Genomic DNA, 25255 nt, shown 5'->3' on the forward strand with positions numbered 1-25255 from the left:
TATTTATAAGTTATGAAAGTCCTTTTTTAAAAAGTGTCTATGTAGGAATGCATACTTATTTTTTTCCAATATTCTAAATAAGCAAACCTCATAATTATTCTAGAACTTACCAAATTGCTGGGTAATGTCTTTCCTGTGTCTCTGCCTTCTTAATTGTGCATGTGTATGTAAATACTACAATTACTAGTTTTAACAATACTCAATACTCAAAATTCAGTATTTCCTTTTTTTGTTTTTATTGGTTCTTTTATTCATTTTGAATAATTGTAAAAGCATAGAATTTTATTTGCTCTAATTCAGTCCCCAGTATTTTCCCTGTTCCTTCCTCCGGGATTCCCTCCCAATCTATTCTACTGATCCTTATTTACTATTTATATATAGTTTTTTAAATTTTTTTTTTAGTTAGTGTCTTATGGATATAAGTGATGTTGAGATTCACTGTGGTATATTCATATATATGCATAACAAAGTTAGGAGAGATTATCCTATCCCTTCTCCCTCCCTTTTATTTTATTTTTTAAGAGATAGATAGAGAGAATTTTAATATTTATTTTTTAGTTTTCGGAGGACACAACATCTTTGTATGTGGTGCTGAGGATCGAACCCAGGCCGCACACATGCCAGGCAAGCGCACTACCCCTTGAGCCACATCCCCAGCCCTCGATCCCTTTTATCTAGTCCAAGGATCTTTCTTCCATTGTGATGGAATCCCCTTCTTTTCCCCTTTTCTCTCTTTTGCCCCTCCTTACTTTGGACTTACTTTTGAATATCAGAGAAAACATTTTTTTCAACTATTATTTTAATACAGAAAATCATTACTAATGCTGCTACCTACAACCCTGATAATTACTTATCTGGGAGTTTCTAAGATTAATACAAAAAATTCATCTCTTTTGTCATGTTTGTGAATGAATGTATATATGTGCATGCATTGTACTTTATTCATGTACTTTTATTCATTTGAGCATCTTGGAAATTGTAAGACTGATTTCATTTCATTTTTACTTAAAGGAAAATATGATAAAGGGTAAATGTTAAAGGCATGTCAATGATCATATTTTGAGAATTTGCTCTCATTCTACAGTATAAAGGGGAGAGAAAAATTAGACTATTTTCTTGCTAAAATGATATGTTCAAATACCAAATGTAGTTTTAGAATATATATGATAATTATATTGTTTGAAAGACATAAAAACACACAGTTCTGGCATATTGACTATTTAAAATTAAAGGCCCTTGAAAAACAGCAGGTGCAAGAAGATCATTCTGACCTTCATTATTTTTCTGAAAAGCAGGAGATAAAATTCCCATATGAAAGATATAACATTCTAATCATCAAGGACAAGAAGTCAAGACAAAGAGTTCTGTATAATTCTTGTTAAAATACGCCTCCCACACAACTTGATTCATTTTAACAAATTACTTTACTTTGTTTAATTCAGATATAAATGTTTGACTTTGCTTCTTTTGAGTCTTTTTTTTTTTTAAATAAGGGCTCCAATGCCAAACAAGACTTGTATTAAATGAATTCATATGTTTGTCTTCTGCTAATCTCTCTTAGGGTAATTTAATTCCCAGTTTTAGATAGGATAGGACTCTATCAGGAGGCAGGTGAAATTTTATTGTCCCTGAGGTTTGATCCAGATCAAATCTGTGTTCAAAAATTAACACTTTGTTTGATATTCATAAAAAAGCGAAATCATATGTATTAAATAATCTTTATGAAATCTTTCATTATTCTGGTTGTTAGTAGTCTAGCCTTAAATACAAAACCCACACTTCAGTGTTTCTCCATGTTATCTGTATATTTGTATTTAGTGAAAACTGTTTAGATATTGTTTTGTACAAATGAAAGGTAAATTTTAAATATTGTTTGGAAATGTCTACAGGATGAGTGAGAAAATAATATTCTTTTAATAATCCCACATTGCAAACAGAAGGAAGATAATGGAAATAACTGATATAACTGATGTAAGCCAATTAAAAGTTAAAATTCAGTACAAATGTTTGTTTTCTTTTAGAATTCAGTGTGTGTTGGTTATTTTTTAAAAGGGAATCTCACCACTGATATACAGCAATATTTATATAAAGGGTTCTGGATATTGAGGCACTGTGGTTAACACTTCAGGGAGAGAATGGCTATTTGGTTGGCCTTGAAGGTCTGTTTGCTTCAAGGTTTCATAGAGTTAATGCCATTTTAAAGTTCAAAGGCAGTTAGAATTTCAACATTATCAACTTTATCAAAGCATAGTCTGACATTAAATGTTTTTCATTATTCTTTTGTTGTTATTTTTATTAAACTTCAGAGTCAATATTTTTCTCTTGAATTATCACTATAGAGTCTAGCTCCATTTATAGTGATTGAGAAATCAATAAGTCCTTGAACTGATGCAATACTCTGAAATATTTTCACATCTTCATAACATTTCTGTATGTATACGCCTTTGTAAACCTCTATTGGCACTACACACAGATGAAGAAATTATGAAAAAAAGATTAGAACCATTCCCAATGTTTAAATTTTCAATGTTCAATTTCATCTTTAGAGGTCAAATTGCAATCTAACACTTAACAAAACTGTGCTTTGTTAATGTAGTTTGAAAGCTGTGCCTGACTTTTCCAAAGAGCTACCTTCTTCAGAGTCCATCACCAGAGACACAAATGGTGTGGGGAAGAACAAGTGAGATGACAGTGGATCACACCATCTTTTTTTTAATATAAGCATGTGTGTTAAAATCTTGGATTTGGAATCATCTCTCTTTAAATAATAGATTTCTCTCGTTTCAGCATTTTATAAGATTTGGAAAAGGAATTCCACTGTGGTATCCTTTTCATTTTAACTTTAAATGAAAGGTGACTTTTTTCATATTGTACTCAATAGTTTCAAGAATTCTCTTAAATCATAGGACATATTAACACTTTGGGTGTTGGGAAATCAAATTTCAGCCTATAGTATGATAGCATCTCTCTCTCTCTCTCTCTCTCTCTCTCTCTCTCTCTCTCTCTCTCTCTCACACACACACACACATACACACACTCACTAGCATAAAAATAAAAAAAAAAAAAAAAAAAAACGTCTATTCAGGCTGCTATAAAATTGTACCATAGACTGGATTGCTGTTGAACAACAGGATTCCTCACTGGTCTGGAGGCTCATGTGCTAGCATAGCTGGATTATGGAGGAAGGCCTCTTTATTTGTGCATACTTCACCTCCTAATATATCACAGTGGGAATTAGTATTTCATCATTTGGGGTGGTATGAAAAGAGCAACATTCTGTCTTTAATCCACTTATTGTCTTCACAATTCAAATCTAAACGTTTGTGCTAGACAGCCTAAATTCTTTCATTAAATTTCATTGTGGGTAATTTTCTTCATTGCTCATTATTCTTTACTTACTCATAGATATGTGTCTATGTGACCAAATAATTTTTTGATATGGAGAAAACTGAAAAAAAAGAGAAATAAAACTGATGTTCCCATTAAATACTAAATACACACTAGTTCTTCAAGGACTGCAATTGCAAGCCACAGTAATAATTTGTGTACCTTTAAGAAACAAAGATACATATTACCAATAAAAATGTGACATGCTATCTATGGTATGATTGATTTTAGTTTTTGACTTGTTATAATGTTAAGTACATGTTCCTGGAACAAACTGAAATAATTCGATTTTTACAAAAACACTACTTAGAAAAATGCATCCTTAGTCCCATTTAAAAGAAAAGCAAAATTATTATTTAAACTCTAAGAAACAATCACAACTGCACAAAACTAATACATATGAAAGTCAGATTTCAATATCAAATTTGTGTGACTTTGGATCATCTTTCTTTTATAGATTTCTGCTTCTTGAGAATTTACTGTTTTTGTTGTTCCATTGATGTTCATTTCTGGAAAGGTTTGTCATGGCTCTTATTTAATAGCTCAGTGTGCCATAATCTATTGAGAAATCATGTGCAACCATGATGTGATTAATGAGGGAACCTAACAATGGAGCTCAGCATTTCCTTAGTTCATAATCACTAAGGAAAAAACACTGTTTTCCTGTTACCAAATCTCCATAATTTTGGAAAATATTAATTGCATGATATTTATTCCTTGTATAAGTCTTCAATAGCTTCAAAACACTTTGACCATTTGAACAAATTGTTAAAAAAATTATAGGAGCAAATAACCTTAGCTATTTAACCAATTATTCACATAAGTCAATATAACATTACTCTGGCTATGCATTACATGGTTGTGAGTATATTTTGCTTTTTTAAAATACATAAAACAGGGGCTGGGATTGTGGCTCAGTGGTAGAGTGCTCACCTAGCATTCCTGAGGCACTGGGTTCGATCCTCAGCACCATATAAATGTAAAATAAAGATATGTGTCTACCTAAAGCTAAAAAATAAGTATTTTTAAAAAATACATAAATCAGAGTACTTTGGATCTTTTCAGTGAATTTTTGCATTAAGGTCTTATAAATGGGTACATTTACATATATTTAAATAGTTGGCAATGATACTGATAGCAATGAAAATCATTCAAGACCTAGTTCCATTTCCCCCATGTGAAGATTAAACACCTAAGAAACACCGAGGCAAGCATAGAAAGCAAGATTTATTTAAAGGATATGAGAGACAGACTTGGCAGATAAGGGGTCCAGACCTGATATCCAAAGAAGTGGTGGTGTCCTGTCCCTTTCATGCATTTTAGATTTTCTCTATTCTTATACATAAGTAAGTGTACTCATTTACACTTCCCCCTTATCTTGCCTCCTTCTTCTCCCCATTCTGCCTACCTGACAAAAAGGTGGGTGGGCCAAAAGGTGAAGGTGAAGTGATCCAAGAGTGAAGCTGCCCAGGGGTCCAGGCAAAAAGGGACCAGTTCAGGAGGCATTAATTAACAGACCTTTGTTGGGAGGAACAATTCCCTGAAGGCTGTTCACCTGGACAACAGGTTGCAGGAGGGGAAGAGCTCTGGAGATGTCAGAATTTGATTTCCTTTCCTTTCCAACAAGTTCTCATCTTCCCAATTGGACCCAATTATTTATTATCTATATTGACTGCCTGTTGTACTCTGGCTTCAGTAATATTAATATTTACAACTATTTATTGAATGCTTATTGTGAATAAAGAAATAATATAAGTGACTTTTTGTCCCTACATTATTTATTTCACATAATTAACATATATAATATAAAAATATTCTTTATTCTTATGCATGTATTTAAAACAGAAAAAGTTAGGATTTATATCAGTTCTATCATTGATGGCTTTAACTTACTGATGATATTTCTTCTCAAGGAAGAACAAATGAGCAGGAATACTAGAGACAAGCATTCAAGTTCAGGTTACAGACTTAGTTTGGGTCCATCTTTAACAATAATGAAATTCTTCATATATAATTTGGTCTAGTTGAAGGCTAAGGTTTGTCTTAACTCTAAAAACCAGGCACATCTGCCCCTATTGACATGTCAGTATTCAGTAGACATTCATTGTTTATTTCCTCAGTCTTGATCTCTGTTACATTCTTGTTATTAATAATTAAACTACATAACTGACATCATGCAAGAGAAGGTTAGGTAAAGTGTCCCATCACTTCCAGGCCTGACTCTGGAAACACCTTGAGAGTTCTGTGGATTTCTTTGGTTCCTTAGTCATCCTGATGGAGGCATTTTTTGAGTGTGACATGGAGACCAGGACAGTGAAAGAACAATATGAAAGACCCCTAGATTGCTGAGTCCTTGCTTATGTGAGAGAGACCCAGAAAATCACATAACCTATTATGTGGAAAAGCTTTGTTTAATCGAGAAAGATATCGTTTTGGGTAAACCAGTCAGTGTTTTTCAATGGCAAAAAATATTATGTACCCTAATTCCACAGCAGAATGATATCTTTAATTCTTAGAACACTGATTGAATTTGTTTATTTTAACTTATTTTAGGCAAGAAAGAGGAGGATATTTAAAATGGTCTCCATATCTTCATTTGAGGAGTCCTGTGAGATTTTCTAAGTCTGATCCTGATTATAAATCGGTACAGACTTTGAACCATTACATTATTTTTTAATTAATTAATTTATTTTAATTAGGTATATATGACAACAGAATGCCTTTTGTTTCATTGTACACAATTACAATACATCTTTTCATTTCTCTGGTTGTACATGATGTAGCATTATACCATATGTGTAGTCATACATGTACCTAAAATGATGAGGTCCATCTCATTCCATCACCTTTCTTGCACTCTGGCTCCTTCCACACCATTCCCTCTTCTTTGTCCAAAGTTTCTCCATTTTTCCAATTCCCCACCCCCCATTATGGATCAGCATTTACTTATCAGTGAGAACATTTGGCCTTCGGTTATTTTGGGGATTGGCTTACTTCGCTTAGCAGGATATTCTCCAACTCTATCCATTTACCTGCAAAATGCAATAATTTTATTCTCTTTTAATGCTGTTTTAATATTCATTGTGTTTATATACCACAGTTTTCTTTATCCATTCATCTATTGAACAGCATCTAGGTTGCTTCCACAATTTAGCTATTGTGATTGAGCTGCTATGAACATTGATGTGGTTTCGTTACTATAGTATGCTGTTTTTAAGTCCTTTGGGTATAGACCAAATGGTGGTTCTATTCCAAATTTTCTATGGAATGTCCATATTGCTTTCCAGAGTAGTTGCACCAATTTGCAGTCCCACCATTAATGTATCAGTGTGCCTTTTCCCCTATATGCTCGCCAAAACTTATTGTTGTTTGTATTCTTGATAACTGCCATTCTGACTGCCATGAGATGAAATCTTAGAGTAGTTTTGATTTGCATGTCTCTAATTACTACAGATGAAAGATTAAAAATCGTTAAGATAGTTTCAAATTGATGATAGAACATTCATGTTTATTTAGGACCCTAAGTAGAGACAAAACATTTTGTGGATATATCATACAAACAAGTTAATAAAAATTAGCATTTTAGAAATGTTTACCTCTTGGCAGTAGTATGTAAATGCATATGTAAAGGCAATTGTTCTCTTTCCTTAGGATTCTAGTATTGCTTTATTATGAATAGATGATGTAACACTGTGAAGAAAATATGTAATATCTAAGAGGATGGAAGAAGATCATACTCTAAGGAATTTCTTTCAAATTAATTTATTTTTTCTAAAATCAAGCATTATACAAAGTTTGAGATATTTTATCCTCATCTAGCTTTAATTTTAACTTCCTGAACTATTATAATAGATAAAGAGAGAGGAAGAAAACCACACATATATGGTTCATTATGATAAGTCCACACAAAGTCTTTAAAACCAGGGTTACTTTAGGACAATTATATTTTAAATAATTTGCTAAAGTGCTTAATGTTGATTCCTAAGTATATAAAATATAGTGAGTTGGCTTTACAGGAATACACCTTTCAAATATTTACTTCAAATGAGAATTCTGACAGAGAAAGAAGTTATCCTTTACTAATTAAATTCTTTAGCAATATTAGAAAATAATCTCAATAAACAAAGAAATTAACATCTAATTTTTTATCTCAAATTTTATTATTACTTCCTCTGTCTTTTAGTATTTAACTGGTTTCCTGATTTGTCCACTAGAATGTATAGAGACATCCAGAGAATACAAAGAAGGAGGAGAAGAAAAGGAGGAAGAGTAAGTAGGCAGAAGTGAAAAGAGGAGGAACAGGAAAAGAGGGAAAAATAGAGAAAGGGAAAATCTAAAATTTCTGTGATTTTTGCATAGGAAAGTTCAGGAACCAAAGCTTTCTATTCAGAAAATCCAAATGCAATTACAGAGGAATATCAACAGATTAAACAGAGTGGCTTAGTTTGAAAACATGCAAACCCTTGAAAGAAATTCAGAATGATAGAGAGTCAAGCACAGAGATAGACTCTGATCCATGTTAGTGCCTCCTAAGGCTCAATATGAAGGGGGCACTTTTTCCATGGCCTACAGATTTTCAAGTGGGCTACTAGGTGCTGGGGATTGAACTCTAGGGCTCTTTACCACTGAGTTTCATTCCCAGTCTCCCCACCCCCCACTTTTTTTTCCTTTTTAATTTTGTGAAAAGATCTTGCCAAGTTGCATAGATCCTTGCTAAGTAGCTAATGCTGTTCTCAAACTTGTGATCCTCTTGCCTTAGCCTCCATGACTGTATATCCAGTGACCCAAACCTGTGTTTATAACATATCTATTAATATCCAACTGACTGAAGCATGCCATTTCACTGAACCCAACATAACTGGGCAGAGAGAGCTGTACATTTACAGAGACTACCCTTCTAACTTGCAAAATGCATTACTTTAATTTTAACAAGAAATCAAATATTTAAAAAAATAATACACATTTCTAGTAATATGCCTTGAATATTTATGAATCTTTAATATTTTACAATTAATTTCTCATAAATTTCATGTTAGTTCTTCCAGGCAAGTGTGATAAAATTGTGTACATTTTTTGCAGCTTATTTTAGTAAGTACTAGATAAATTAGAATATATATTAGTTTGCTAGGCTTACCACCATAACAGAACACTACAGAGAGGCGGTCTTAAAAAGAGAGAGATTATTTTCTGCTTAAGTAGGATATATTTTTATAATACATGCTTAAATTATTGCCATTAAACATATTCTGTTGCATCCTAACAAAATAGCAAACAGAACTGATAGGAATTACATTCAGATCAGCATTCTAAGTTCAGTTGACTTGGCTTTAAAGCTAATAGCAAACTGATAAAAATTGATTGAGTAAAAATTTCACTTCTCTGGAGCTGTATCCATATCTCATTGGTGGCCTTCTCAGGAGTCATGGCTGGACATGGAGGAATGTGGGCCTTTGTGGTAATAATGGAAACTATCAGAATACTGAAGTAACTTTCAGAAAAACTGGGTGCTTAAAGACCTTTTAATAACATTTGAGTTCACTGTAACTGAATCTAAATGAATCAAAACTCTTCTCAGATCCTTAGAAAGCATCCTGGGAAGTTATGAAATATAATAATTATTTATAAATTCCCCTCAACTCCTACCCTGAACACAAATGTCCAAGATCAGATGAATAAAATACTAAACCTCTAGAGACCTCACAAAGTATATCATGACATAGATCAAGATGTCTATGAAACATAGAAGCATGACCAAGAAACATAAAAACTAAGAAGAGTTTCTCATACGGAATAGCAAGTAAACATTCACCAATCACAAAGCATACCTGAAATCAAAGTTGGTATTAAAAGTAGCCAAATCAAGTTGATTATCCTAGAAAACCCAACTTTTAATTGAAGAGTTTTGTTTATTTTCATTGTTGAAAAGCATACACCAAAATCTGAACTCAAATAATGGTTCAGCCTGAACATTAAGGTACTATCTTGTTGCCTGTGTTGAATAATTTTTATTCTCTGTCATTTAACTTGCATCATACAAACATGTTACTCTGAATGATACTGCTCAAAAGCATTTTTAAGATGGATTTTTCCAATGACATGATGTAATAACCTTTCAGTGATAATTAAATTCCAGATGTATTCACATAAGCTAGATGATTTGGAGCTGTTTCTCTACTTCCTTACAAAACAGGACCTAATGCCTGTTCAAATTACATAATTTTAGCCATGGCTACTTGAGTCCTAGTTACATATATTCCATACAAATATCAAGCATAGTCATTTTCTTTAATATTGGTTTTCCTGGCTCTCTTCCCAGACCATTTAGAATTCTTACACTATTAACTTTAAATGACTATCGATTTCAAACCTCCATAGACAAGATGACTTTTAAACTCTGTGATTCTAAAGTGGTATGAATACACATAGTAGGTATGTAGCTAAGGAACTTCTAAGGCTGAAATTAAAATTCAATATTAACAGATTAATTGATATAAAATTGATGCAGTTTCACATTTTGTTTTAATGGAGTAAGTATTCAATAAAATATTGTTTTATAATTGTACCAGTTATTACCACATTATTGAACAATATTCCCTTTTACTTTCTCATTTGATTCTTATGAAATAATAATATATTAAACTACCTAATACTTTAGCATTTAGAATTATGTAAAAAACCAAAGACATAGCATGTATTCTTTATTCATGTATATAGTAACCAAGATAGTTCTCAGGTGCTTGGAATTTCTCCAGAACATGTAGCATATCATTATAGTCAGCAATAGTTAAGACATATCGAAAAGTTGCATTTCCTGCCAACCATTTGACATTCTCTTAAGCTGGCAGAAACCCTGCCTCTGTGGTATTTCAGTTAACAGCTGTATGTGTGTGTCATGGAGTTCAACAGGCCATTCTTGGATTCTTTTCAGATGAACTCTAGCACATTTGTGCATATTCATAGGCTGTAATGCATTTCTCATTCTCTTCTTATTTCTGGTGCCTGGGATTTTTTCAAATACATAAAAGGAACAGCATGACCCCATCTTAAAAATTGAAATATTCACTGATCTATGGTTATTCCTGTAATATCACTAGTGTTGGTGAATAATTCAAATTAAATAGTTTCCTATATATTCCATTTTAAAGGGACTTCATTTACTTTCTTTCAATGGTTTCCTCCTGTGCTATTCTCACTCTGCATTATTCATATGCAACCTCGCAGATTGCTTTGAGTTCGGGCAGTGCAGATATAAATCATAGGGCTATTTTCTCTGGAGGACTTCAGCCTAAAGCTCCACAACTTGCTTTAAAATGAAACTATGTTCAATTAAGGTGATTTGTTTGCTTCAAAAAATTAACTATCTTGTTTGCCACTTGCAAGGAGAGAAGACTGAAGCTAGAGTCCATGATGTTCAATAATTTTAAAAGTAACTGATTTTCTATCTCACTCTCACATTGTATGCTTACATTTAGTTTTATATTTACACTTTTATTTGTGACTAGGTCATATTCCTGCAGATATAAATATATCTGTCCTTTCCCAAGCTATTTTGCATTTTGACTTTTGAATAGTTCTTTCATAAACCAATTTAACTAATACTTTGTGTTCTGCTTTCTAGATCCCTTACCAAGGGAGAGGTAAAAGAAAGAGAGAACAAAAAGCTAATTGAATGGAAATGCAAGAAGCTCAGAACTGAGATAGATATGCAGTATGACTGTAAAAAAAAATAAATAAGTAGCATTTTAGGTGTGATGTCACTAAAAACTGTGGAGTAGGAAATCATACTCTATTCTTTTCTAAAAGAGAGTAATAAACCTCAAAATCCATATTTGAAAAATTCTGGAATTCAATCATAAACTTGCAACAATTGTGGAGGAAGTCATGGTGAAAAAAATCAGCTGAATTTAAGAATGCATGACAATGACAGTCCAGATATCCAGGTCAGCAACCACATTTGTAGTGTAGATTTGTAGAACAAGAGAGAGCTAAATGGACTACATTCTAAAAGAATTGTGGTTGTCTCCACTACCTGGCATCTTCCTCAGGGAGCTTTGTGATGGCTTCTTTATATGTCAATAGACTTGAACAGTCCCAAGGCTGGGATTCCTTCCCCAGTGGCTTTTTCAGATACATTTAAACTGATGGTATCGATCACAGCAGCCTAATTCAAGGTATGGGGCTTGGAAAAACAGGATACATTTGGAACACACTATTAAACCACAAATGAATAAAAGAAAAAAATCACAAAAGAGATTATAAAATATGTGAAGGCAAATAAAAACAAAATTCAACATACCAAAGCAGTGAAATCAGTGCTCATTAGAAAATGTATATTGTAAATGCTTATATTAAGATAAAGATCCCAAATCAATAACTTGAATGTATCCTTTAAGGAAGTATAAAAAGAAAACAGGAAATTCCAAAAATAGCATAAGAAAGGAAATTAAAATTAGTATGAAGATAAATAAAATAGAGAATAGAAGACACAATAGTGAACATTTTGAAACCTAATTTAGTTTTCTGGAAAAAACATCAATGAAATTGGCAATTTTTTAAAATCTTTAAGTAGACTTAAAAAGTAGTTAGAGAAGACTAATTACTGAATTCTAAAAATAAATTGGATCATTACTACAAAGTACACACAAATAAAAAAAATGAGAATATTATGAAAAACTATACATCTACAAGTGAGATAATGTAGAAAAAATTATATTTTTATATAAACAAAATACAAAAATTGACTAAAGAAGAAAGATAATGTTTGAAAAGTCCTGTAATAAAGAAACTGAATCAATAGTTGAAAACCTCCTCAGAATCATATGACTTCACTAATAAAATGCTCTAAGCATTTAAAGAATTAACAGAAATGATTATCAATTATTTCAAAAATAAATAAATAAAAAGAATAAGAAGATGGATTTCTTTTTACCTCATTTAGCTCATTTAGGATTTCTCTGGTACTAAGGCTAAGTAAAGATATCCCAAGGGGGAAAAAAGAGAAAAGAAATATCAATATCAGGTTTTAAAATAGAAATAAAAATGCTCAATAAATAGTAGTAAGCCCAAATTTGGAGGATATTAAGAGAATTACATATCCTGATCAATTGAGATTATTTCTAGGAATGCAAGGTTAGTTAATATATGAACATCAACAATGCAGCATATCACATTAACAGAATAGAAAAAAAATATGATCAAGTGATGAAGAAAAAGCATTTGACAAAATCCAGCATTCAACAAACTAATGCAAGAAAACTTCCACAAAGAGTAAAAGTGTTTTTGAAAAATCTGCATTATCAATCTCAGTGGGGAGACTGAAAACTTTCCCCCAAAGACCATGAACAAAAGAAAAAAAAAATGATAACTGGTTTCACTTCTTCTCAATACTTTAAAATATATATAGCCAGAAGTAACTATGCAAGAAAAAGAAAAAGTAAGCTGCAAAATTAGAAATAAAGAATTATAATTATCACTATTTTAAAATCACATGGTCCTACACATAGAAAACTCAAAGAAATTCTCAAGTAAAAAAATACTAAAGATGATTGATAAATTCAGCAAAGTTTCAGAAAACAAATCATCATACAAAAGTCAGTTGTATTTGTGTACCAGCAATGGGCAATAAAAAAATTAAGAATTTTTTTATTTTAAAATAATAGAATATTTAGGAAATTGCAACAAGGAAATGAAGGGCTCATAAATTAAAAGCTATTATACTTTGCAGAAAAAATTAAGATGATCTAAATAAGTAGAATTGATAAGATGTTGGTACTACCTTAACTGCCCTATAAATTCAATGAATACTACATTAAAATCCCAAAAGCTGTTTACAGAAATTAAAAACACTATCTTGAAATCTACATAAAATTGTAAGTTATCTTAGTCAGATGCTCTTGAGAAAGAATAATATTTTGGAAATAAAAATTAATCTTCCTGATTTCAAAACTTATTTCAAAGCTCTTATAATAATAATAAAAATGTGATACTAACATAAAGATAAACATAGACCATAGAATAGACTGGAAGTTAAGAAACAAACTCATCTATACATGGTCAATTGATTTTTGACAAGAGGGATAAGTCATGCAGATGCTAATAGAACAGTGTCTTCACTAAATTGTGCTGAGCCAGCTGGATATCTATTTGTCAAAGAAATGAAGTTAAAATCTGATTTTAGGCTAGGCATAGTGGTGCATGCCTGTAATCCCAGTGGCTCAGGAGGTTGATGAAGGAGGATCAGGAGTTCGAAGCCAATTTCAGCAACTTAGCAAAGAGGCCCTAAGCAACTCAGTAAGACCCTGTGTCTGAATAGAACATAAAAAATGTGCTGGGGATGTGGCTCAGTGTTTAAACACCCCTGGGTTCAATCTCTGATACTCCCCCATAAAATCTGAATGTATACCATATTAAAATTTAACTCAAAATTAATCAAAATCATTAATGTAAGAGCTAAAACATAAAAATATGAGAAGAAAATACAAGTGAAAATTCTCATGATCTTGGATGTAGAAAAATATTCTTATATATTTCATCAGAAGCAAAAAGAACAAATGTAAAGCTAAACAAATTGGACTTCATATCAACACCACAAACAAAAACAGACTTCAGTCAAAAGATGTACAAATGTCCAAAAAGCACATAAAATTATGCTAAATTTCACTAGTTATGAGGTAAATGCAAATCACAACCACAATGACATACTATTTCAAGCATGTTAGGATGGCTATAATTTTTAGAACAACAATAACAAAAGGAAAATGGAAAATGTTGTTGAGGATGTGAAAAAATTAGAAGCCTAGTATGTTGCTGTTGGAAAGATGAAATGTTGCAGCCATAATGGAAAGAGTTTGGCAGTTTTTCTAAAGTTAAACATTGAATTACCATACAATATAACCCAACAATTTTATTCCTAGATTTATGCACAAGGAAATTGAAAGCAGATATTCAGACAAGTTCTTGTGCCAAATGTTTATATCAGTGCTATTTACAATTGCCAAACAGTAAAAAAATCCAGATTTCCATCAACTGATGAATGGATAAACAAAATGTCCATTTTGTTTATGCACATTGCTTCTAAGCTGTATTCACTAAGATTAAACTTTATTATTTCTATATTACAGAATAATCAATTGATCTTTTTTTTTAATTTTTTATTGTTGGTTGTTCAAAACATTACATAGTTCTTGATATATCATATTTCACACTTTGATTCAAGTGGGTTATGAGCTCCCATTTTTACCCCATATACAGATTGCAGAATCACATCAGTTACACATCCATTGATTTACATATTGCCATACTAGTGTCTGTTGTGTTCTGCTGCCTTTCCTATCCTCTACTATCCCCCCTCCCCTCCCCTCCCCTCCCCTCTTCTCTCTCTGCCCCCTCTACTGTCATTCATTTGTCCCCCTTGTATTATTTTTCCCTTTCCCCTCACTTCCTCTTGTATGTACTTTTGTATAACCCTGAGGGTCTCCTTCCATTTCCATGCAATTTCCCTTCTCTCTCCCTTTCCCTCCCACCTCTCATCCCTGTTTAATGTTAATCTTCTTCTCATGCTCTTCGACCCTACTCTGTTCTTAGTTACTCTCCTTATATCAAAGAAGACATTTGGCATTTGTCTTTTAGGGATTGGCTAGCTTCACTTAGCATAATCTGCTCTAATGCCATCCATTTCCCTGCAAATTCTATGATTTTGTCATTTTTTAATGCAGAGTAATACTCCATTGTGTATAAATGCCACATTTTTTTTATCCATTCGTCTATTGAAGGGCATCTAGGTTGGTTCCACAGTCTTGCTATTGTGAATTGTGCTGCTATGAACATCGATGTAGCAGTGTCCCTGTAGCATGCTCTTTTTAGGTCTTTAGGGAATAGACCAAGAAGGGGAATAGCTGGGTCAAATGGTGGCGCCATTCCCAGCTTTCCAAGAAATCTCCATACTGCTTTCCAAATTGGCTGCACCAATTTGCAGTCCCACCAGAAATGTACAAGTGTACCCTTTTCCCCACATCCTCACCAGCACTTGTTGTTGTTTGACTTCATAATGGCTGCCAATCTTACTGGAGTGAGATGGTATCTTAGGGTGGTTTTGATTTGCATTTCTCTGACTGCTAGAGATGGTGAGCATTTTTTCATGTACTTGTTAATTGATTGTATGTCCTCCACTGAGAAGTGTCTGTTCAGGTCCTTGGCCCATTTGTTGATTGGGTTGTTTGTTATCTCATTGTCTAATTTTTTGAGTTCTTTGTATACTCTGGATATTAGGGCTCTATCTGAAGTGTGAGGAGTAAAGATTTGTTCCCAGGATGTAGGCTCCCTATTTACCTCTCTTATTGTTTCTTTTGCTGAGAAAAAACTTTTTAGTTTGAGTAAGTCCCATTTGTTGATTCTAGTTATTAACTTTTGTGCTATGGGTGTCCTATTGAGGAATTTGGAGCCCGACCCCACAGTATGTAGATCGTAGCCAACTTTTTCTTCTATCAGACTGCGTGTCTCTGATTTGATATCAAGCTCCTTGATCCATTTTGAATTCACTTTTGTGCATGGCGAGAGAAAGGGATTCAGTTTCATTTTGTTGCATATGGATTTCCAGTTTTCCCAGCACCATTTGTTGAAGATGCTATCCTTCCTCCATTGCATGCTTTTAGCCCCTTTATCAAATATAAGATAGTTGTAGTTTTGTGGATTGGTTTCTGTGTCCTCTATTCTGTACCATTGGTCCACCCGCCTGTTTTGGTACCAGTACCATGCTGTCTTTGTTACTATTGCTCTGTAGTATAGTTTGAAGTCTGGTATCGCTATACCGCCTGATTCACACTTCCTGCTTAGCATTGTTTTTGCTATTCTGGGTCTTTTATTTTTCCATATGAATTTCATGATTGCTTTCTCTATTTCTACAAGAAATGCCGTTGGGATTTTGATTGGCATTGCATTAAACCTATAGAGAACTTTTGGTAATATCGCCATTTTGATGATGTTAGTTCTGCCTATCCATGAACAGGGTATATTTTTCCATCTTCTAAGATCTTCTTCTATTTCTCTCTTTAGGGTTCTGTAGTTTTCATTGTATAAGTCTTTCACCTCTTTTGTTAGGTTGATTCCCAAGTATTTTATTTTTTTGAAGATATTGTGAATGGAGTGGTTGTCCTCATTTCCATTTCAGAGGATTTGTCCCTGATATACAGGAATGCCTTTGATTTATGCGTGTTGATTTTATATCCTGCCACTTTGCTGAATTCATTTATTAGCTCTAATAGTTTCTTTGTAGACCCTTTTGGGTCTGCTAGGTATAGAATCATGTCATCTGCAAATAGTGATAATTTAAGTTCTTCTTTTCCTATTTTTATGCCTTTAATTTCTTTCGTCTGTCTAATTGCTCTGGCCAGTGTTTCGAGAACTATGTTGAACAGAAGTGGTGAGAGAGGGCATCCCTGTCTTGTTCCAGATTTTAGAGGGAATGCCTTCAATTGTTCTCCATTCAGAATGATGCTAGCCTGAGGCTTAGCATAGATTGCTTTTACAATATTGAGGTATGTTACTGTTATCCCTAGTTTTTCTAGAGTTTTGAACATAAAGGGATGCTGTACTTTGTCGAATGCTTTTTCCGCATCTATCGAGATGATCATATGGTTCTTATTTTTAAGTCTATTGATGTGGTGAATAACATTTATTGATTTCCGTATATTGAACCAGCCTTGCATCCCAGGGATGAATCCTACTTGATCATGGTGCACAATTTTTTTGATATGTTTTGGTATCCGATTCGCCAGAATTTTATTGAGGATTTTTGCATCTATGTTCATTAGAGATAGTGGTCTGTAGTTTTCTTTCTTTGAAGTGTCTTTGTCTGGTTTAGGTATCAGGGTGATGTTGGCCTCGTAGAATGAATTTGGAAGTTCTCCCTCTTTTTCTATTTCCTGAAGTAGCTTGAAAAGTATTGGTATTAGTTCCTCTTTAAAGGTTTTGTAAAACTCTGCTGTATACCCATCGGTCCTGGGCTTTTCTTAGTTGGTAGTCTTTTGATGGTTTCTTCTATTTCCTCAATTGATATTGGTCTGTTTAGGTTGTCTATATCTTCCTGACTCAATCTGGGCAGATCATATGACTTAAGAAATTTATCTATGCCTTCACTATCTTCTAATTTATTGGAGTATAAGGATTCAAAATAATTTTTGATTATCTTCTGTATTTCTGAAGTGTCTGTTGTGATATTGCCTTTTTCATCCCGTATGCTAGTAATTTGAGTTCTCTCTCTTCTTCTCTTCACTAGCATGGCTAAGGGTCTGTTGATTTTGTTTATTTTTTCAAAGAACCAACTTTTAGTTTTGTCAATTTTTTCAATTGTTTCTTTTGTTTCGATTTCATTAATTTCAGCTCTGATTTTCATTATTTCTTGCCTTCTACTTCTTTTGCTGTTGTTTTGCTCTTCTTTTTCAAGGATTTTGAGATGAAGTATGAGATCATTTATTTGTTGGTTTTTTCTTTTTTTAAGGAATGAACTCCACGCAATGAATTTTCCTCTTAGAACTGCTTTCAATGTGTCCCATAGATTCCGATATGTTGTGTCTGTGTTTTCATTTATCTCTAAGAATTTTTTAATTTCCTCCTTGATGTCTTCTATAACCCATTGATCATTCAGTAACCTATTGTTCATTCTCCAAGTGATGCATGATTTTTCCTTCCTTCTTTTATCATTGATTTTCAGTTTCATTCCATTATGATCAGATAAGATGCATGGTATTATCTCTACTCCTTTATATTGTCTAAGAGTTGCCCTGTGACATAATATATGATCTATTTTTGAGAAGGATCCATGTGCTGCTGAGAAAAAAGTGTAACTGCTTGATGTTGGGTGGTATATTCTATATATGTCAATTAAGTCTAGGTTATTAATTGTGTTATTGAGTTCTATAGTTTCCTTATTCAACTTTTGTTTGGAAGATCTGTCCATTGGTGAGAGAGGTGTGTTGAAGTCTCCCATGATTATTGTATGGTGGTCTATTAGACTCTTGAACTTGAGAAGAGTTTGTTTGATGAAGATAGCTGCACCATTGTTGGGGGCATATATATTTATGATTGTTATGTCTTGTTGGTGTATGGTTCCCTTGAGCAGTAGGTAGTGTCCCTCTTTATCCCTTTTGATTAACTTGGGCTTGAAATCTATTTTATTTGATATGAGTATGGACACACCTGCTTGTTTCCGAAGTCCATATGAGTGATATGATTTTTCCCAACCTTTCACCTTCAGCCTATGTATGTCTTTTCCTATCAAATGCGTCTCCTGTAGGCAGCATATTCTTGGGTATTGTTTTGTGATCCATTCTACTAGCCAGTGTCTCTTAATTGGTGAGTTTAAGCCATTAACATTTAGGGTTATTATTGAGATATGGGTTGTTCTTCCAGCCATATTTGTTTATTTATGTTACTAAACATGGTTTGTTTTCCTCTTTGATTATTTCCCCTCTTTAATGTCCTACCTCCCACTGTTGGTTTTCATTGTTATTTCCATTTCCTCTTCCTGTAATGTTTTGCTGAGGATGTTTTGAAGAGATGGTTTTCTAGCTGCAAATTCTTTTAACTTTTGTTTATCGTGGAAGGTTTTAATTTCATCTTCCATCCTGAAGCTTAATTTCGCTGGAAACACAATTCTTGGTTGGATCCCATTTTCTTTCAGTGTTTGTAATATGTTATTCCAGGATCTTCTAGCTTTCAGAGTCTGTGTTGAAAGATCAGCTGTTATCCTGATTGGCTTACCCCTAAATGTAATCTGCTTCCTTTCTCTTGTAGCTTTTAAAATTCTCTCCTTAATCTGTATGTTGGGAATCTTCATTATAATGTGTCTAGGTGTGGATCTCTTATGATTTTGCACATTCGGCGTCCTGTAGGCATCTAGGATTTGGGATTTTGTCTCATTCTTCAAGTCTGGGAAGTTTTCTCGTATTATTTCATTGAATAGATTGCTCATTCCTTTGGTTTGAAACTCTGTCCCTTCCTGTATCCCAATGACTCTTAAATTTGGTCTCTTGATGTTATCCCATATTTCTTGGATGTTCTGCTCATGGTTTCTTAACAGTCTTGCTGAGCTGTCTATGTTCTTTTCAAGTTGAAATACTTTATCTTCATTGTCTGATGTTCTATCTTCTAAGTGTTCTACTCTGCTGGTAGTATTCTCAATTGAGTTTTTAAGTTGGTTTATTGCTTCCTGCATTTCTAGGATTTCTGTTTGTTTTTTATAACCTCTATCTCCCTGTATAGTTGATCTTTTGCTTCTTGGATTTGTTTATGTAATTCATTGTTGAAGTGATCTTTCATTGTCTGATTTTGCTGTCTGATGTCTTCCTTGAGACTCCAGATCATCTGAAGCATGTATATCCTGAATTCTTTATCTGACATTCCATCTGCTGCAGCTATTACCTCTTCTAACGTTGAGTTGACCTGCATTGCTTGTGGTCCTTTCTTTCCTTGTCTCTTCATACTGTTCGCGTTTCTTTCTGCTTGGTGAAACTGTTGTGCTATTGAATTTTCCCCCTATATATTTATATTGGTCTTGTATAGTTGCAACGTCTCCCTCGCAGGCGCGGGCAGTGGTTCTGCCCCTCCTCCAATTGGGGTAATGTGTCTTCCATGCCGGCAGGCCGCTGGGCCTGTTCTGCTGGTCGGTAGCAGGTCCGCCTACCTTGCAGGCGCGGGAGGCAGCTCTGTCCCTCTGCGGGCCGCTAGGCTTGTTCTGTCGGTGGTCGCAGTTGTGCCTACTTTGCAGGCGCAGGCAGAGGCACTGCCCCTCTGCAGGCCTCTGGGGCTGTTCTGCTGGTGGGTCGCAGGTTCGCCTACCTTGCAGGCGCGAGGGGGGGGCAGCTCTACCCTTCCGCAGGCCGCTGGGCCTGTTCTGTCTGTCGGTTGCAGGTCTGGCCTGTTCTGTTGGTGGTCACAGTTCCGCCTACCTTGCAGGCACGGGGGGAGGGGGCGGCTCTGCCTCTCAGCAGGCCGCTGCGCCTGTTCTGCCGGTGGGTCGCAGGCCCGCCTACCTTGCAGGAGTGGTTGGCAGCTCTGCCCCTCCGCGGGCCACTGGGCCTTTTCTGTCTGTGGTCACAGTTCCACCTACCTGGCAGGTGCGGGGTGGGGTGGGGTAGGGCGCGGCTCTGCCCCTCAGCAGGCCGCTGGGCCTGTTCTGTGGGTGGTCACAGTTCCATCTACCTTGCAGGCGCAGGGGGAGCGGGCGGCTCTACCTCTCAGCAGGCCGCTGCGCCTGTTCTGCCGGTGGGTCGCAGGCCCGCCTACCTTGCAGGTGTGGTTGGCAGCTCTGCCCCTCCGCAGGCCACTGGGCCTTTTCCGTTGGTGGTCACAGTTCCTCCTACCTGGCAGGCAAGGGGGGTGGGGGGTGGCTCTGCTCCTCAGCAGGCCGCTGGGCCTGTTCTGTGGTTGGTCACAGTTCTGTCTACCTTGCCAGCCCAAGGGATCAATTGATCTTTATGGGTATTTTTTAATTACCAATAAAAAATGACATGAAGTTACCTCATAAATACCTGTGCAAAATGTTTCCTTTTACTGAATAAAACTTCAAAATTTCATTTTCTTTTTGGAATGAGATTTCTTGAATTGATAAAAAAATCTCACTGTTTATATTTATAGGATTATCTTGATTTAACATTTTTGATTTCTACAACATAATAAGAAATATATATTTGGGCTTTGTTCGATGTTTCTGACACAAAACTTCTAAAATCTTTGTAATTTTCTGACTAATGAAGTTGATAGGAGCACCTTGCACAGAGATACTAAACATTTCTTGATGATAGATATGTCTTTTGTTCTGATGAAGCAACACTTAAGGGGATTTTCACTTGTATTTTCTTCTCATATTTTTATCCTTTTAGCTCTTACATTAATGATTTTGATTAATTTAGATAGCTTCAGAATTAAATCTGATAATAATAAACATCAAACTGTGAGTAGAAATTGTAGCTTTCTTCCATACTATCCACCCCCACCCCAAAGAGTATAGTGGAACTGGATATTTAGTTAATAATTTACAATGATCATGTCATGAGGCTTCTGTTAAAATACCTAAACTATGTGCTTTGGAGATATGTCAATCCAGATATATATATACATATATATACATATGTATACATATGTATACATATATACATATAAATCTCAATATATATATATATATATATATATATATATATATATATATATAAAGATTTATATATATATAAAGATATATCAAGATATATATCAAGATATATATATATATATATATATATATCTTGAGATTTATATCTATCTATAGATATATATCATATACAAACATATACATATATTTAATCATATATATGGATGTGTTTATATGATTTGGAGTGCTCAAAATTCTGTGGACACAATAAATCTGAAATCTATAAATATCTATATATCTAAATGCATCCAATGAGAAATCAAAAATGACACAAATCTTCATCATGCAATCAGTGACTAATGTGTCTTTTTTAGCTCTCTGGTAGACAGATGTGCTAGAGAATCAGGGAAAAAATATTATAGGAAAAGTATATCAGTATTTAGTGTTTATTCAAGAATAGTAAAGCATTAAAGAAAATATGCTAAGAGATATTTTACATGGTATGTGTTTATATATAATGCATATGTATGTTTTTCCATGTGTATATATGCTATCAACCCTGCTTTACTAGAAAGGAGACTAATAAAAAAAGAAAATATAGTATTTACTTAAGTAATATGTATTAACTGAATGTGATACCATCCAATCTTTTCCTACAAGCTAACAAAAATATCATTCATGGGTTAAATATTCACTCCAGTTATTAAGGATAAAGTGCCTGGCTTATGATAGTCTGGAATATCATTCATGCAGCAGTCTATATGGGTACCAGCAAGGTGCCCACAGAGGAGGAAGCACAGGATGACAGGAAGCATAGAAGCCGTCGGTGAAAAACAATAAGGTAGCATTTTAATTTCTTGTTGGAAGTTAAAACTGTGAAATTAGGAATATATGTAATATTTAACTAGATCTGCACCTTAATTTTTTATAATATATATACTTATTCTATAGTCCAAACAGTAATTTTTCAGGTAAATTTTGAGAGTTTCTTAACCGTTTAATTAAGTAAACCTAAATGTATTTTAGTTAATGAAGTTACAATAGATTAGTTATTTTTTTAAAGAATCATACATCGTTCATGTGTACATTTTTTTTTCTTTATGCTCTACTGGGGATCATACCAGGGACTAACACTTCTTAAGCAAGCACTCTACCCCTGTACTCCACCCCTTAGAAACTATTTAAACATTTGCTTAAAATATGAGAAGAAAACACAAAATACTATTACTTACAGTTATTGATACTGATAAAACTACACCAAAATTTGCAGATAAATAAATTTCAATTTTTTTCTGGACAGTATGTATGGATAGACAGACATACATAAATTGCTAAGACCTATTTTCTTTTTTCAAAGAACAGACATAAAATGGTTTGTTTTGTTTTTGTTTTTATTTTTGTTTTTTTTTTTTAAGATTTAGCAAAGTTTTATGTTGGAGAAAAATGCAAATAATTCAAAGCAATAGATTTAATGAACTAAAATAAATTGGGTACATCCAAACAATACAAAAATTTGAAATTACATTAGGAATTATGAAACTATATTTCTATCAAAGCAAGACCATGTAGTGCAATTTTAAAAATCCCTTGTTTTGCCTTGTTTTGTTTCCCCTTCTTCTTTTTTAAATATATAAATTTAATTTAATTGATGCCAACTGTAAATGTTAATGGGGGTACTATTATATGTATCATTATGTGCACGTGCATGCACACACACATATAAAGGATTATATATGACAAAATTTGGTTTGCTTCATGATTTTTATTTGTTCTTTTTAATTATTCCTGACAGTAGAGTCAATTTGAGATATTTTCTCAAATATGGAGTACATATTACCCTAATTAGGATCCTACTCTTGTGTTTGTATGTGATGTGGAGATTCACTGCATCATATTCATATATGCACATAGGGAAGTTATGTCAGATTCATTCCACAGTCTTTCCAATTCCATCTCTCTCCCTCCCCTTCACTCTCCTTTGTCTACTCCAATGAACTTCTATTCTTCTCTCCCCCTTGTTTTTTGTAAGTAGACGCATATCACAGAGATTTAAAATATTATGTTTTCTTTCCTCTCTAGTCAACTGTGAAAAAAGTCATTTGTTTATCATATCCGTATAATGTGGGATGGTAAATCTTTAACATGAAGTGATTATATTGTTAAAACATTCTGCCTGCACTTAAACTGAACAGTTAAATGGTCAGGTCATTTACCAAACATGTCGAAAATCATTAATTTAGACACAGCTGTAGCAGATATATAAACTTTATGACTCTATTAGAAAAGGAAGAGACAAATGAGAGAGATTAGTCCAAAAAATAAATAAATACAAAATTAGAAAAAAAAGGATGTTTTTTTCAGAAAGGGAATTCTGGAAAGGATAACTTGCTTTTGAATATAGAAGACAAGGGCTGGGTTTAAGGCTGAGAGGTAGAGCACTGGCTTAGCATGTGTGAGGCACTGGGTTCAATCCTTAGCACCACATAAAAATAAAATAAAGCATTGTGTCCACCTACAACTAAAAAATAAAAATATTTTTTTAAAAAATATAGAAGACATTTTCAGTAATAAAATCAGAAAAGCATGGAATCAAATGCATTTCCAGTGTTCTTTTGAGGAATTTTTCTTGACAGTAAAATTGTTCTAACATTTTATTTGAACAATGGAATTTTGATTACTTTTCTACTAAGAAGCTTACAAAAAATCTAAAAAAAAATAAGCTTTTGAAAATCTAAAACAAAGCTATAGTAAAACCTAATATCTGCTTAGTATACAAAAGGCCATATTTACATTCATTTTGGGGTTTTGCCTTGTTTTTATATTAGGGAGTTTACAAAAATTCAAAGTGAATTTGTTACATTCTATTTTGGTTATAATAAAGTTACATTCTATTACATAATCCTAGTGAGCATAAAGTGGCATATCTGGGGTGATAATTTTCCATGCTTCAAAGAGTCAATTTTAAAATAAATTATACCACCAACTATATCACAACCTAGCTTCACTATCAATCTTCTGACTTTAGAAAGTGGCTAGAAATAAAATAATGCACAAAATATTCTATGAATTACACTCTTAATTTACACACTTGGCACATGCCTGCAGTTCCAGCATTGTGGAGACTGAGGCAGGATCCTTCCTCAGTTGGAGGCCAGCCTGAATAACAGTACAATCTTGTTTTAAAATTAAAAATAAAATCGGGTTGCTATGCTCCAGACATGATTATATGTGCTTTACAATTAGTAGCTATTTTATATTTACAGTAGCCATATCAGATAACTGGGACATAAAGAAGTTAAATCACTTACTCACTTATCCAGAAAGCAGGCTTCAGGTCTTGGAAACATGAACCCCATGTTATATTCCATTCATGCCTTAGAAATTAGATAAAATTGTTGATCTAATACTTTGAATTTAACATCAATATACTGCAATGGGCTTATAACTGGATCTATGCAAAAATAGAATAAAAACTGTCCAAAGGATAATTTCTAGCTATGAAGTTATATTTCAGTATTTTAAAACTTAAGTATTTCTCTTATGATATAGAACCTCTTTTTTTAAGAAATAAAGAGATTGAGGTAAAAATGAGAAAATGAAGCATTTATCAAGTAGTCTATGCTGTCCTGCTTCTATCCCATTTCTAATGTCAAAAACTAAAAAGCACAAAGAAAACACACAATGTCAAGTTTATTATCTTATCTCCAGTGAAGCAATTTATTGACTAGTTCTTTGATGAGAAAGGGC

This window comes from Marmota monax, unplaced genomic scaffold, assembly GCF_021218885.2.
Source record: "Marmota monax isolate L192 unplaced genomic scaffold, Marmota_monax_Labrador192_F-V1.1 WCK01_AAM20220418_F8-fsc00025, whole genome shotgun sequence".
In the NCBI taxonomy this organism is placed as follows: domain Eukaryota; kingdom Metazoa; phylum Chordata; class Mammalia; order Rodentia; family Sciuridae; genus Marmota; species Marmota monax.